This window comes from Meleagris gallopavo, chromosome 2 (genome assembly GCF_000146605.3).
Source record: "Meleagris gallopavo isolate NT-WF06-2002-E0010 breed Aviagen turkey brand Nicholas breeding stock chromosome 2, Turkey_5.1, whole genome shotgun sequence".
NCBI classification, from domain to species: Eukaryota; Metazoa; Chordata; class Aves; order Galliformes; family Phasianidae; genus Meleagris; species Meleagris gallopavo.
Genome location: NC_015012.2, coordinates 80888479 through 80902552, shown reverse-complemented (window position 1 = coordinate 80902552; position 14074 = coordinate 80888479). Strand labels below are relative to the sequence as shown.

Genomic DNA, 14074 nt, shown 5'->3' with positions numbered 1-14074 from the left:
GGAGAAAGTATATTCATAATATTTGCTCTAAAATTTAAAGTAATAAAATACATTTAAATACATTAAAATAAATTTAGCTGTCTCAATTGTGCTGTAGGTAATCTTTTTTCCATACTGAATCTCAGTGTGTGGAGACATCAGCTCTGAGGATAAAACCAGGAGCTGGGATAAAAGAGACGGCTAATCCAGAGACTGCAAACTGTGAATGATATAAGCAACTTTAATTGGTCCACATCTAGCTTCTCTGAAATTGACCTTGTATGTACTTAATAAGTTCATTTTGTCAGGTAGATTTATAGCTCTGAAATTAGAGCACAATGTGAAAGCCAGGATGTTCTTACTGAGCAAGGATGGGGTGAGTCCATGCTCTCTTTTTGACTGCACCAGTCCAAGTGATTCTAGTCACTGGAAATTACTCCATGTTATGCAGTGCTTTGAAAATAGAAATTAAAGTGCCTTTATTATCACTGAGAAGCACCAGTGGTGACCGTGCTTGTGCTTTGTCAGCTTGTTACTATACTTCTCATCTGTTGCTCGTGTCTGAGGAAGGCTGTTGATGAAGGAGATGGACTTCTGGCAGTCAGAACCCTTTCACATTCACAATATTGAGCAACTTATTGAACGCTTCTCAAAAATGTACCCCAAATTCACACATTTATGCATGTGGGCCATACATGCAGTGCTATCTATTGGCAAATCAAGGGAGATTGTTTTGGTGTTCTAGCACACAGCTTCTGCTGGGATGGAGAAAAAATTGCGCAGTGTAAATCTACATGGAGACTGAATGTATTCAGCTGGGGTTGTCAAGGAGCATGGGATAGAGTTGGCTGCAGGCCTCAGCATGGTTAGAAAGTGAGGAGATGCAGTCAAGCAGTGGAGACAGGCAAAGACTGGATTCTGCAGAAGTGATTTTATAGAAGTTTTGATAACTGAATATAAGCAAAATTAGTAAAATGAATTCTGGTGTTATTTTGTCATCCCAGAAACATAGAGATATTTTAATTCAAAAGGGATCTTGCTGCAAAGAAACGTTTGATTATATTATGACCTCTTAAGCATTATGAGAAACTGACAAATAGCAGAAAAATTTGCCAGAGAACAAAGTAATTATGAGGACTAGACGTAATCTCTGCTCTCCTGCTCTCTCTTTCTCTCTCTCTTTTAAAATTTTTTTTATTATAAATAACCTTAATCCTCATCCAGGATTAAAATTCAGTGTATTTTTAGCAATGCTATGTCCTAGATAAAGATACTTCCTATCTGTGATTTTATATCTTTTATACCTTTTGGGTTCTGGAGCATTTTATTTCATTTATATTCATTTAAGATTTTACTTAACAGATGGATACTTCCATCTGTGTATCTTAAATACTGCAATTAGTGAGGGATAGTTTGTCATTGTTTGGGGAATGCTAAATTATGGCATGAATACCTTCCTGATATATGACTTACATTCTTGTAATCTAAATGTTCTGGCTGTTTTCTCAAAACTCGTATCCCACCCTGTACTGTCCACCCTTTCACTTAGTACAGTGTTCAATTTGTTTGACAGCAATTTGCATCTTAGTGTTTTAGTTCAGAGCTCTTCATAAGTCACTTAGTATTCTTTTTTTCTTTGGCTTTTTCTGTGTTATAAATGTAGATACTGTGATGTTTATGAGTTGATAGATCATCTTTCCTCTGTTCTTGGTTTTATTCTATTGTATATAACTTGCTCAGCATATACGTAGTTACTGTTTCTTAGCAGTTTATCTTCTTGAATAACAGAAAGATATGCACTGTAATCTTTTTTTCCTTCTTTGTCTGAGGGCACTCTGGGTGGCTAACCTTAGCTGCCAGTAATTGCCTTTTCTAGTTCAATTATTACACAATATTGCATTAAAAAGTGCAATGAATTTATAATACCTGTGCTTCAAACAAGTAAAGAGAATGATACTCTTAACTTTCTTCTGCTTCCAGATCAGGTGGCATGGCGTAGCCTCAGCAGCTTTTCCAAGCAAACTGATTAAATTCCAAATAAGGTAGTATTTCTTCTGGAGGATAAGTAAATACATGCAGAAATAGAAACTGAAATAAAAAGTAATTTCTGTTTTGATTTGCTTTGAAAAACAGCCATTATAATCATAAAGAAAAACTCTTGGCTTGAGCTTGCAGTTTGACCTGCAGTTTGATCAGTGAGGACCTTAAATCTTTCAGCTATGTTACTTTCTGCTAGCAATAAAAGCTTACAAGGCTAGTAATGCTCTTACCACCTATGTTCTTAGGGATGAAAAGAAGTTCCTTTAGTGTTTGACAACAGAACAGTTTTTACTTCCCTAAAAGAGGCAGGGCAGGAGGGGAAAGAAAGAGGAAAAAAAAACAGTAACAACCAACCCTGAAGATTTTGCAAATAGAGGATAGTAATGCCATGTGGTTATTACTAAAGCTAGTGCATGTGCTTTGTTTCTGTTTAGAGCTTTAGTTTATCACACTCAATCTGCCACTGCTTTCAGCTGTGAGCTGTGTTCTAGGAAGCTCATTTGTTACATAGTTTGTGATAGTGCACGTGTGTGTATAGTTTTGTTAGTGTCTTAGTCTGATTTTGTCTGAATAAATAATAAAGTTTGCCAAAGAGCATTTGTCTTAAGAGAGAAAGAACCCAAAGTCCCAAAATATCTTTCTCTTTCTGACGTTTAGACCCAAAACAAATGTATCTGAAAAAAACTGGAGTGTTAAACTCTTGAAGATCAAACAAAATCCCAGTATAGGTCTGAGGAAAGGAAGGAGTTTCCCCTGAAATAAGTTTTATATGACCACGCATTATCTCTGTTCCAAATGAAATAACCCTTGGTATGTGACAAGGCAACCCCATTTTGTTGCTTTTCCAGTACTGTTGTTAATTCCACGTATTTGTCCTGTTTTCTCCCTATCGCCTCTGAATTTTTTTCTTCTTTTTGTTGTCGTCTCTGTAATTTTTCTCTTCACACAGAAGAGATTCGATTCTTTCCACTTATTTGCACCTGCCTTCTTGGGTTTTCATTTTATGCCAACTCATCCCACAAGTCTTCCTTTCTTACACTGTATTCTTTTGACTGGCAACAATACAGAGCTGAAATAGTGAAGTGAAAGCTTTAAAGGCTACAGGACCAGAACAGCATAGCTGCCAGTAAACCAGTTATATTAAAGCTGGAGTAAAACTGATTTTAATATAATCTTGTAAAAGTTACGGAGACAACCAGATTAGAACAGTGTTGGCTTTATTAATATATACTCTACTGACCTGATTAAGAAGATTAAGATTCAGTATAGAGTTAATTAAATAATAATAATAATAAAGAAATACAAGTGAATGATTAAAGACACATTTTAGAAACAGCAAATTTACTGGAATAAAATATTTTAGAACAAACTACATAAAAGCTATAACTGGATGAAGATGAAATTGATTTGTTTATTACTTCTGTTTTGGATTTAAACAGCTGAAGTTGATTTATTTGGCTGGGATGGCTCTGGTGGCTATCTTACATAATGTGAATAAATAAAAGTTCAAAGGTGGATTCCTGAGACCATGATTGGGTCGAGTCAGAACTGAAAGGAATGGTACTATTCACAGAGACATTATAAGATAGATTGGCCAAAGTGATCTTCTCAGTTCAATAAATGGTCAAGCCTTTTGGATCCAGCAAAAGGCTGGTGTATATATAAAAGTTATTTTCAGATTTGTAATGTGATCAGAAATATTCCTGCTTTCCAAAAACCTTGCACCTTGTGGTTGTGTTTAGTGTTCACCTACATCAAATACCGCTAACATCTGTAAGCAGGAAAGGTGATTTAACCTTAGGCAATTGTAGATGGGCACCACCAGCTCTGGAAGCTGTTGCTATGGGAAGGCTACCATCTGTAAAGCATGGACTAAAGAAATTCTCTTTTTGGCTGCTGAAATGATTCTCTTTCCCTTATATAAGTAAAGTGCAGATGCATCGGGAACTAACACTTAACGGGGACCTAACCAGGCATTAAATTTCTGCACAGAAACCTGGGACACACAAATTAATTACCCAGCTGAAAAGACTGTTTAATTCTGTTGACCATAAAATTATGTTTGAACTGTATATATATGAGCACAAAGCTTTCACTGATGTGTAAATGTGGACTAAGGACTCATAGTCCCTATATTTTGTATCATCATGCAGTATGCATCCCTCTATTTCTGATGCTAAAGGGGCAGGATGTAATTAACTGTTGCTTCTCCCCTCGTACCCTTAAATCATCACTACACTATATGTCTTTTATTTGTTTAGGAAATACAAAGCCTCATTAGATATCTGAATATACAGGTAAGTGCAGAAGATCAGAATGATATGGTCATCTAACAAAGTTCTGATCTCAGTTTTTGAACCTGTTTTTGTAACATTAGCTACATCAAATAATGAAATATCATTCCTGTAATGCTCTACACTGTTTTACATCATCTTACCTTACTGAAACTCTCCTTCTTCCCTGTGTAATCTTCCAGCAGTACTGCAAATTCAGGATGATAACCTTTTGAAATTGATACCAGTGATGGTCTGTGAATTGGCTGTAACAGTCCATTGTTTAGATTGGTTTAAAAATGTTTGATATTCTTATGCTGGCACGAAACTCCTATTGCCTTTTCCTGCCCCATTTTCCTTAACCATGTCTTCTTAATCTTCCATATTCAAACTCACAGTTGTTTATCCCTTTCTTGGTCACTCTGTAGTCTTTACTACCCTGAAAATCAAGTTTTCCTTGCCAAAAAAATACTGCTTTTCCCAATTAAAAAAAAATAAAAAAATCTTAGATATCAACTCAAATTTGTTGTAGAACACTGATATTCTCTCTTCCCCTTCCTCAAATCTTCCATCCCAGATTTACTGAGATTCCTTTGTGCTCGAGCTTGGTAGCACAGATAGCACAGACTTTACCAACTTAGCCTCAGACTCTGCACCTGGAGCAAGAGGTGGGAGAATTAAAAGAAAGGACCATGGACATCCCAGAAGGTAGGATCAACAAAGATGAAATGTAAAAACCCCCAAACCAGAAACTTTGTCATTTTTATGGTAGGGCCATAAAATAACATGTTGAGCCAACTCATATGGTATGTTGTGGTTTCTCTGGGTAGTCTGATAGCTATTTCAGAAGTGGAAGCCAGGTTGCTGATCTTTGTAAGGCAGAATGTTGCACAAAAAAGTGTTTGTTTACGAGAAGCTTTAGTGATAATAACAAAGTGGGAAGGATATGCTTTCTGTACTACAAGCATTTGATGTGTTTACCTACGTGATATAAAGCTAAAGTATTTTTAATTCTATGAAAAAAGCTACAAAGTTAAATGCGAGTCTGGGATAGATTGTGAATCATGAATATGTTTATTGTGCAGGACATAAGCCTACTTTGTGCTGTTTAAAGCCCTTACTGGGCAGTACTAACTGTTGCAAAATACTTGCAAAATACTTGCCTATAGGTAGGTACCATATTATACTTAACATCCCCCGAGTTCTACGTAGATATATTGCCACCATCATGATTTTTTTAAATTTCAAAACTGAATATGAATAATGTGAAAATATAGTATGACTAATCTGAATTTTACTCTTCCACTTGCTTAAAAATGTTAAAGCATGAAGGATCAAGCTGATAGTTGTTTGCTCTAACTGTGTTTATTTAAGCTTTCATTTCCAGGTTTGTCTCGGTTGTGTTTAGTTGTGTTTAGTATTGTATTTGTGTGTGATATCAAAAACATCTGTAACAGATCAGTCAGGAAGAATTTCACATCTTTCTCTTCTTTCTGTCTTAGAAGAAGGGTGGTAAGGCCACTGGCTGCTGGTGCAGGAGAAAGCTTACCATGTTGCCACCTTCTATGTCACTGAATTGCATGCACATTAGAGGCCTGGTTTCATATCCTGATTGTAAGACTCTGATGACTTTAGGCTTCTTGTGAACTAGAGATGTGGGAACTCTAAGCAAAAGTCGTCAGCTGGAGTTCCCTAGCATAGGATTTGGTGGGGAGCAGAGGGGAAATTCTGGGTAAGTGAAGCTGGTAGTCATCCGCCTTGATTGTTTGCCAGGCAGCACATAGATAGGCATGACAGAAAGCTCTGTCAAGTGGCACAGCAGAGATCATTACAGTGGGATTATCCTGCAGTATGTCAAAAATTTGCTGTTTCTCCTCTCAACCAGAATGCTTTTCGGTATCTGTTTGAACTGACAGATCTGTATGCACTGCACAAGCTGCCTTATGTTCCCTAGGCAGGTAGTTACTGTCATCTGTAAAAATCTTTATCCTCATGTAATTGTCACTCTGCTTGTGTATCTAGCTCATGAGATATTCCCAGTTGGAATACTCTTGGATTGCCAGCCGTCTCCTATTGTCTTTCATCCCTATTTTCACAGCCAGTAATGATCCTCTTGTTCCTCACAGCTCCTTGATTTCTACATTGTGTCTGTGCAGCTGTTAATCTCAGCTCCACTGTCTCTTTCTGTGGAACCAAGCAGTCTCTGTAAATTCTGCTTATCTGTGTCCATTGTTCTTTACCTTGAAATGTCCCTGCAGACTGAGTTGCTTGGAATAGATCTCCTAGTCATCCCACAGCAGCTCACAGTGCCTGTCAAGGCCAATATTTTCTTCTGAATAACTCAGTAGTGACATGCATTTCACAGAATGGGAACCTCTAATGCAGGTTTTAAAGAGAGACTCTTGAATCTAGAGGGAGCGCTTTCAGCTGTTAAGACATTCAACACAGAGTAAAGAAACATAACCTTTGAAATCTCTAGAGATCCATTTCTATGAGATAACTGTAAGACAAATTGGTTCTCACTAACTCATGCTGAAAGCTTTCAAGTACTCAGTCATTCCATGAGCATTTGGTGGTGGTAATCTTAAACTCTTGGATAGCTGAGGAAAGTAACTATGTTTATAGACTGTCATATGTCTGGTTTTTTAGACTGTCATATGGAACAAAATAAGTTAGCTTATTCACTTCAGTGGGCTTTGCATTGACCCTGGTGCAATTACAGTACTTTTCCAGCTCAGTACTTTTCAGATTTTATGCACTGTTTGCTTTAAGGCAGAAACCTACGTATGCTGTGAGGCTAAAGAGAGGCAGGCATTCGAGTAGTGTGAAGTACTGCAAGCATAGTAATGGTTAATGTAGTTGCAGAACCACAGCATGACAGTATTTAAATTTCTCAGTGCTTTACTTCATGCAGAATCACAAAATGGTTGGTCTTGGAAGGGCACTGTGGAGTTCTTCTAGTCCAAATTCTTTCTCAGAGAAAAGTAGATGAGGTTGTCAGAGCCAAGGGTTTTGAATGCCTTCAAACACAGAGTCAATAATATTATGTTTAAGTTTCTTTGAACTTGAGAATACAAGACGAAGATTGAGTTTATGCCCATCAAGTCACCTATGACCTCAATCAGTTAAGTCACTTTCAAGTTCCTTCCAAGAGCTTTATTGACTTCAGGAACACTACTCTGCAGTTTACCTGTGTTTCCATTTTGACTTTTTAAAAAATTTCTTTACTTCTACACATATCCAAATTATTTAGTCATAAAATATGTTCCATTCAATACAGAAATTCTCTCTTGCTTCTCTGTTTGTGGTACAGTTTGTATAAATAAATATTTTTATAGAAGTTTGTGTAGAAGAGAATCATAGAAGTATAAATACTAATATTGTGCAACTCTCTGCAGAAAATATATATGCACTCAGGCACTATTAATGATAATCTGGCTTTGTGCATTTGTATATTTTTACTAATCTTTGCAAAAATAGAAATGAATATATGATGTGAAAAGCTTCTGGTTAGTTCTCTGAGCCTTTTGATTGACAACTAAAATTTGATACTAGTCCTAGCTGTAAGCTGTTTCATGCCATTTACCTTATTTTGTTGGAATTCTGTCAGTTTTACATTTTTTTCTGTGTTCCATGTATATCTGCAACTATGGAAACCATGAAGTGAATAAGAGTACAGTTGATGCTTTTGTGGCTCATCAAGACAGCCAAATGTTCAAGTAACTAGGCAAAAGTTGTTTTTTTTTTTTCTTTTTCTTTTTAGGAAGGTTAGGAAAATGCAGAAAATAATTGATGAGATCATTATTTCTAGTGTATTCTAATGGTATATGATGAGGGAAGGTTGCTAGAAAACATGACTAGCAATTTACAGCTACTGCATTATCAGAAATAAATTGACATTAATTTAGACAAGAGCAGTAAATTTAATAAAGAAACTTATGTATTGATTAATTTATAAGGAAATCATAAAGCTTAGAGCTTTCTGAAGCTATAATTATTGTTGGTACTTAGAATTCTTCAGTTACCGAGGAAGTAAAGGTTCCAAAGTGGAACTAGATAGTATGGACAAAATAAAGAAGGAGTGAGCACTTCAATATGCAAAAACTGATCAGTTTTTCTCCTCTACAGGAGCTGTGGAGAAATCAAACCATTCAGATGTTTCAGATTATTGATTTTCAGAAAAAAAAAGTGATATAAGCCTTATTGTGATCCATGGATGATTAATGATTATACTGTCTAACACTTAAGCTTTTAGAGGGTTATTCTTTGTTTCCAAAAATGAAATTCTTAAGACCAGATGAAGACAAATGATTAAAACTTCTTGAACCTCTTTGATTTTTAGCCAGTTAGGATGAGTCATACTTTCCTTCATTCCTTCATTCTCTTCTCCTATTATGTAGCCTATTATGTCAGATTCTAAGTTTTGTAAATTTTTGATCATTTTAGTTAGAACTAAAACCGATTCTATCAAACTCAAAACTATTGCTACAAGGAAGTTCGGATCCAAGGTTTCTTAGATTTGTCCAAGATCTACTCTTGCTGTACAATCACAATTTTAACAGACTTATTTGCAGGTAGAAAGGATTTCAAGCTGTTGTAAATGTGCTGGTGTGGATTTTTAAACAAAAGCTCTGTCTTCTCCAGTAGCAAACATGGTTTCTTCCTCACTTGAACTCCAAGGGCATTCTCAGGGAAGTACATTGTGATACTGACTGGGTCCTGGATATGTTCTATTTTAGAGATATTTCATATGGTAACTTTATAATTGACTGAATTTATCATTTCCAGCACTAAGTTTACTGCAGGATTATTCTAGAAATGTTTAATCTTTGTAGAAGTTGTCAGGAGCCTTCTGAAAGATTGGCAGCTGTATCTGAGAGCTTTTGGCAGCAACACATGTGTAGAAAGTTGATTGTCTTTTATTTTAATTTTATCTTAAGATGACTAGTAATGCTGTTGTTAGCAGATGTATCAACAAAACTGACATAAAAAGGACTTTTAACTGGACTTCTTGCTCCACTGTGCATTTTCTGTTTCTTTTTATGGACAGTTTGTAACTGTAGATTTAGAAACTTAGGATGGCAGAATTATGATTTTTGAGATTCATATGGGGTTCAGTTACCTAAAAGTACACATTTGATTCTACTTGATGGCCTATTGTACACGACACATGTATGTGGCTGGTAGATGTGCTATAACACTTGTGGCAGGCTTATGCCCTTTGAATTGGTCTGTGGCAACCAACTGAGATATGCTGACTTATCTCTGGTGGCGCAAACCTACATTAAGCATGATGTTTCATTTTATTTCATCATGTCTGCTTGAGAGTTAGTGTGTTCTCATTGGATCCTGTTGGCTGTGTTGACTAGATATCCATTGACAAAAATGAAAACTTAAATAACTGTCATGCTAATAGACATTTACATGTAAACACAGATGTCTTCCTGTCATTCTCAGTTGTACACATGAGGGTTGATCTATAAAGTTAACTTTTCAGTTAACTATGAAACGTGAGCAGAAAAAGTATGTGAAACGCTGCCTCTGGTGCATGTGGGAAAATCTGGTGAGGTGGGCTTTTAAACACACCTCGTGGGTGCTGTAAGTCAAATATCTGAGTGGCATTGCAGATTTTAAGATGACAAGTAGTCCCATTAAGTGGGTCCTCTTTTCTTTCAGGCATATCTTGAAGTGCAATTGCTATGTGTGTTCTGTGATGGTGATAAAAGATTGTATTTACAAAGGTGCCTTTTATTTTTCTTGAAATTTATAAGAGTATAATCTCATGAAAACTTCTGTGCCTATGCAAAAATTTAGTTGCGTTTGTCCTCGGGGGTAAAATATTGTTGGAGAGTGCGAGGAGAAAAGGGGGAAGAAACCTGTATGCTGTTGGCATAAGCTGCCTCATTTTCTTGGAAAGTTGGGATAAAAATATCTAGCAGAAATCCTAGTTTATGAAGAAAGTCTGCACAGAGTGAAAGAACAGGGAGTGCTAATATGGTGATATATCACAGTCCTGAAATGGCTGAGCCCCATATGTCTGATGAGCATCAGTGTGAGCAAAGCAGTCCCCTCCCTGCTCAAAGAGGCAAGAAATAGAATTGATTGTCCTCTCGAACTCTTGTTCCAGAGGGGAGGCTGCAGCAAAAGCAAGACCTAGATTCCTAGGCTACTTCTGTACTAATGAATTAGACATACTCTGGGTCTGCTCCTGAGCTGGTAAACTGACAGAAAGCTACGTGACTTACTGTTGGTCTTCTGCCCACTAGTACTTTCTCATCAGTTAAGTTTCCTTGGAGGTTTTAGAGCTGGAGTGTTCCAGAGATCATCTCCAGGAGAGAATTAACATGCAGCCACCTTGCTTTGAAGATCCTAGTATAAGTGCAGATTGTTTCGTGTCATTTTGCTTCAGCGCTCAAAAATGTGTGTGTAAGTATAATGTGCTGGTATTTGAGATGTTTTAAGATGTAGTTTTCTAAGAGAACGGTAAGCCACTGCATTGGAGAAACATCTTTTCTCCATTTGCCTCAATTTTTGACAGCGTTATTTTAATTGCTCATCATATCCCTCCGAGAGAAAGATTGCTGAGACAAAAAATTAACCCAGCTGAAAAATACAGATTAATTTCTACTATGTTTTTAAGTTCAGCTGGTTATTTTGACCTGACAGTCAAAGGAGAAGATGCAATGGATTATGAGATATTGTGAAGATGGAAGCAAGGAAGGGAGAAGACAAACTGGGATAGAGAGAAAGAAGAGCAAGTGAGGGGAAGAATGGTGAGAAGACCTTCGCTTTGGGTGATAGGGAGGCATTAGATGTAACCAGCTGCCCATATAGTTTTGAAAAAATTATTTAAGGGAAGCTAGGTTTCACAAGCACATTCTCATTAGAAAGATAAGATTGTTTGCTTATTTAGAGTTTGGACTTTCGTAAGCACTGAAATAGACTTTCAGCTTCATTTCTTTATGTTTTCATGGAGCGTAGGAGTTACAACCCTTTAGCTACTGTTTTATTACATAATTCATTTTGATATAGTAGAAGATGAATGCAGTGCTTCTTACTGATTTGTTTGCTGCTTCTTTTCTGTAACCTGAGAAAAATGAAGTATTAGGTAGTTTAACTCAGTTGTATGAATGGAAAGTATCATGAGATAAAAATTGATAGCATTCCTTCCCTCTGACTTTAAAGCAGTGGTGTAGGATGGCAGCACAGTTCTGAAGTTAATGGAGTCTGTAGCAGAGAAAAGGGTCTGCCTAGTGAGATCTGCTTGAAATAACTAGTGTTTTCTAGAAATATATAGAAGAAGGTGACTAAAGAAACACAAACAAAAACAATAAACAGAAAAGGCATTGTGTAGACATCTTTCAGAAGGGAAATAATTCTGATAGCATGAAAGTTCAGTATAGCATGCCTTGTGGCCTGCTATATTAATGCACTTAATTATACCTAATTTCTTGTGTGTAGATGAAGCAGGATGTATGGGTGTTTGTGCAGTTGTGAGTTTGCCATTTCTGAACTCGTAAAGGGTGAAGGATTTTACTCACAATGAAGCCTCATAAGTGTCTGGGTTTGGGTAAAGGATTGTGGGGGGTTTGCAGCAACTGCAGTGTGAGTTTGGCCTGGCAAGAGGTGCACAGATTTGGAATAAGATTTGTTTCCCTTCTAACAGTGCATGTTTGGAGTGAAGTCTCCAAATTAGAATATGAAAAATAAAAAAGCCTTTTTCTTCACTCTAAAATACGGTTTTAAAATATTTAATCATAAAGAAGTGTTCTTATTTTCATAATTGAAAATGCTCTTTTTCTCTGTGTGCATGGTTGTATATATTGTTTACTATGGGCTCTTTCAAGTTGGAATTTCATGTTATGTTAGTACAGGAATACTGTTCCTACTCATTGTGGATCACCAGTACCTGTAAGAGTAAGTTCGAGGAATATTTTTTTCTGTGAATGAAATTCCCCATATCCCACTTGAAGGCAAGCATGGAGTCTTTCTAGCATGTTTTCACGCAGCCTGTGAAGTTTTTGACATGAATCTGTGTGGGAATTGACCCACCTCTGCTGAGTTCTGTATGTGCCACGTTGTTTCTGTTGTGTAGCAGTAAGGCCTAGATCCCTTTGCTGTGCAGTGCAAATGAACATTTTTCCTGAGCTGTGCATATGAACTGTTTGGATGAGGAGCATCCCTTTCTTGGTTCACTTAAATAGCTTCATGTGCGGCTATGTGTTGATTTATGGGAGGATGCTATAAACCAGCCACAAACACAATTAAAAAAAAAATCAAACAACAAAAAACTATACATGTCTTGATTGACTTATTATAGTGCTGCATCAGAGCTCACCATCCAGAAAAAAGTAAGCAAACTACTTCTGACGTGACAGGCCAGAGGAAAATAGATAATCTAACATCCTTCATTTTACTGATGCATTGCATGGAGGCCCAGAAGCTACATTAGAGAACTGTAATCCTTCATCAGAGCATTTGTTTGGTTGCCTAACATCTGTGGATTGTTAAGATAAGTTATTACACAGACCTGCTTTCGTTTAGATTAGTTTGGATCACATCCCAGTATATTCAATCAGGATATAATTCCTGCATGCTGCTAAATTGCTTGCTCCACATACTTCTCTAAAAATGTTTTTCAATATACAGTTTTTATTTCTAAAAATGGTTTTCAGTATACAGTTTTATCACTGAAACTGTTATACCACCTCAAGTTTTTGTGTTTTTTTTTCCCATTTTAAAGAAAAGCTCTTTTATTTTTTCTTTTGGTCTGAATATATCTCAAGGCAAACGTAACATTTGTTAAGTCCTGAAGAGAATCCTAAAGAGGGATGGTAGTGTAGCTTCTTGTGAGTATAATGCCGATATTCTGTGTGTGCAGTCTGTGGTGATGGGTTTGTATTTTGTGTCTAAATTGTGGTATTTAAAGACAGCCATGAGAAAATGCTTTTTTTGTACTTACATGTCTACTATTTCTTTTTGTATTCTGTATTTATTTGTATCTATTTGTGCATTGGCTGTTCCTATTTGTTTGGATTTTATAGTAGTTTTGTAAAACTAATTAAAATATCAAAGTGATTATGTAAATTAATGATAATTTTTGACATTTATTACATGATTTTATACATATTTTAAATGATAAAATACATTAAATTGTAAATGAAGTCTGTTACTTCTTTAAAGTACTAGTGCATACTTACATCCACATGAAAGAAAATCAGAATATTTCAATTTGATATTAGTATTCCTTACCATTCCTTTAAACAAGCTTCGCTTTGTTAAATTTTTATTAAGACTTTTTCAACTTTCCCTCTGAGTCAGTGATATGTAGGCCATGCCATATTTTTTATTAATGACTTGAGTTTATAGCACCAACATAAATTTTACACATAAACGTGTGTGCATGCACACACTTGCTGTCTAATGAGATAACAGTTTTTTCAGAGCCTATAAAGGCATTTCTGCGTGTGAATTCTTCTTCCTTTTAGCCTTGCTGGTATTTTGAATACCTATAATAATACAGACTGAAATCTATTCTACTAATACAGTTTGATAACCAGAATTGCTGTTTTGAGATGCGTTCTAGATTAAGGAAATACAACATTTTTGGAATCAGGGCGTTTTCTCTTCAAGGGCCAGTATTTATTTTGATGAATTTGCTACTCCTCTTGTCCTACTGAGAGTTATCTACCCATTTTTAACATAAGACATATTTTTTTTCTGGAATAATTGTATCCTTTCTTTCTTTCTTTCTTTCTTTCTTTCTTTCTTTCTTTCTTTCT

The 14074-nt window shown here is 36.1% G+C and overlaps 1 protein-coding gene across 23 annotated transcripts in view; it reads left to right on the top strand.

The window, feature by feature from the left end:
* RIMS1 (regulating synaptic membrane exocytosis 1) overlaps positions 1 to 14074 on the top strand; it is a 188617-nt gene that overhangs the window by 9711 nt on the left and 164832 nt on the right. The window contains exon 1 of one of the 23 annotated variants that reach the window (XM_019613166.2): positions 12159 to 12209. The exons of the other annotated variants lie outside the window; for them this stretch is intronic. The gene's annotated coding sequence lies outside the window, so the exon portion shown is untranslated. Of the gene's footprint in view, positions 1 to 12158; positions 12210 to 14074 lie in introns of those variants that run through there. 23 annotated transcript variants of the gene reach the window in all.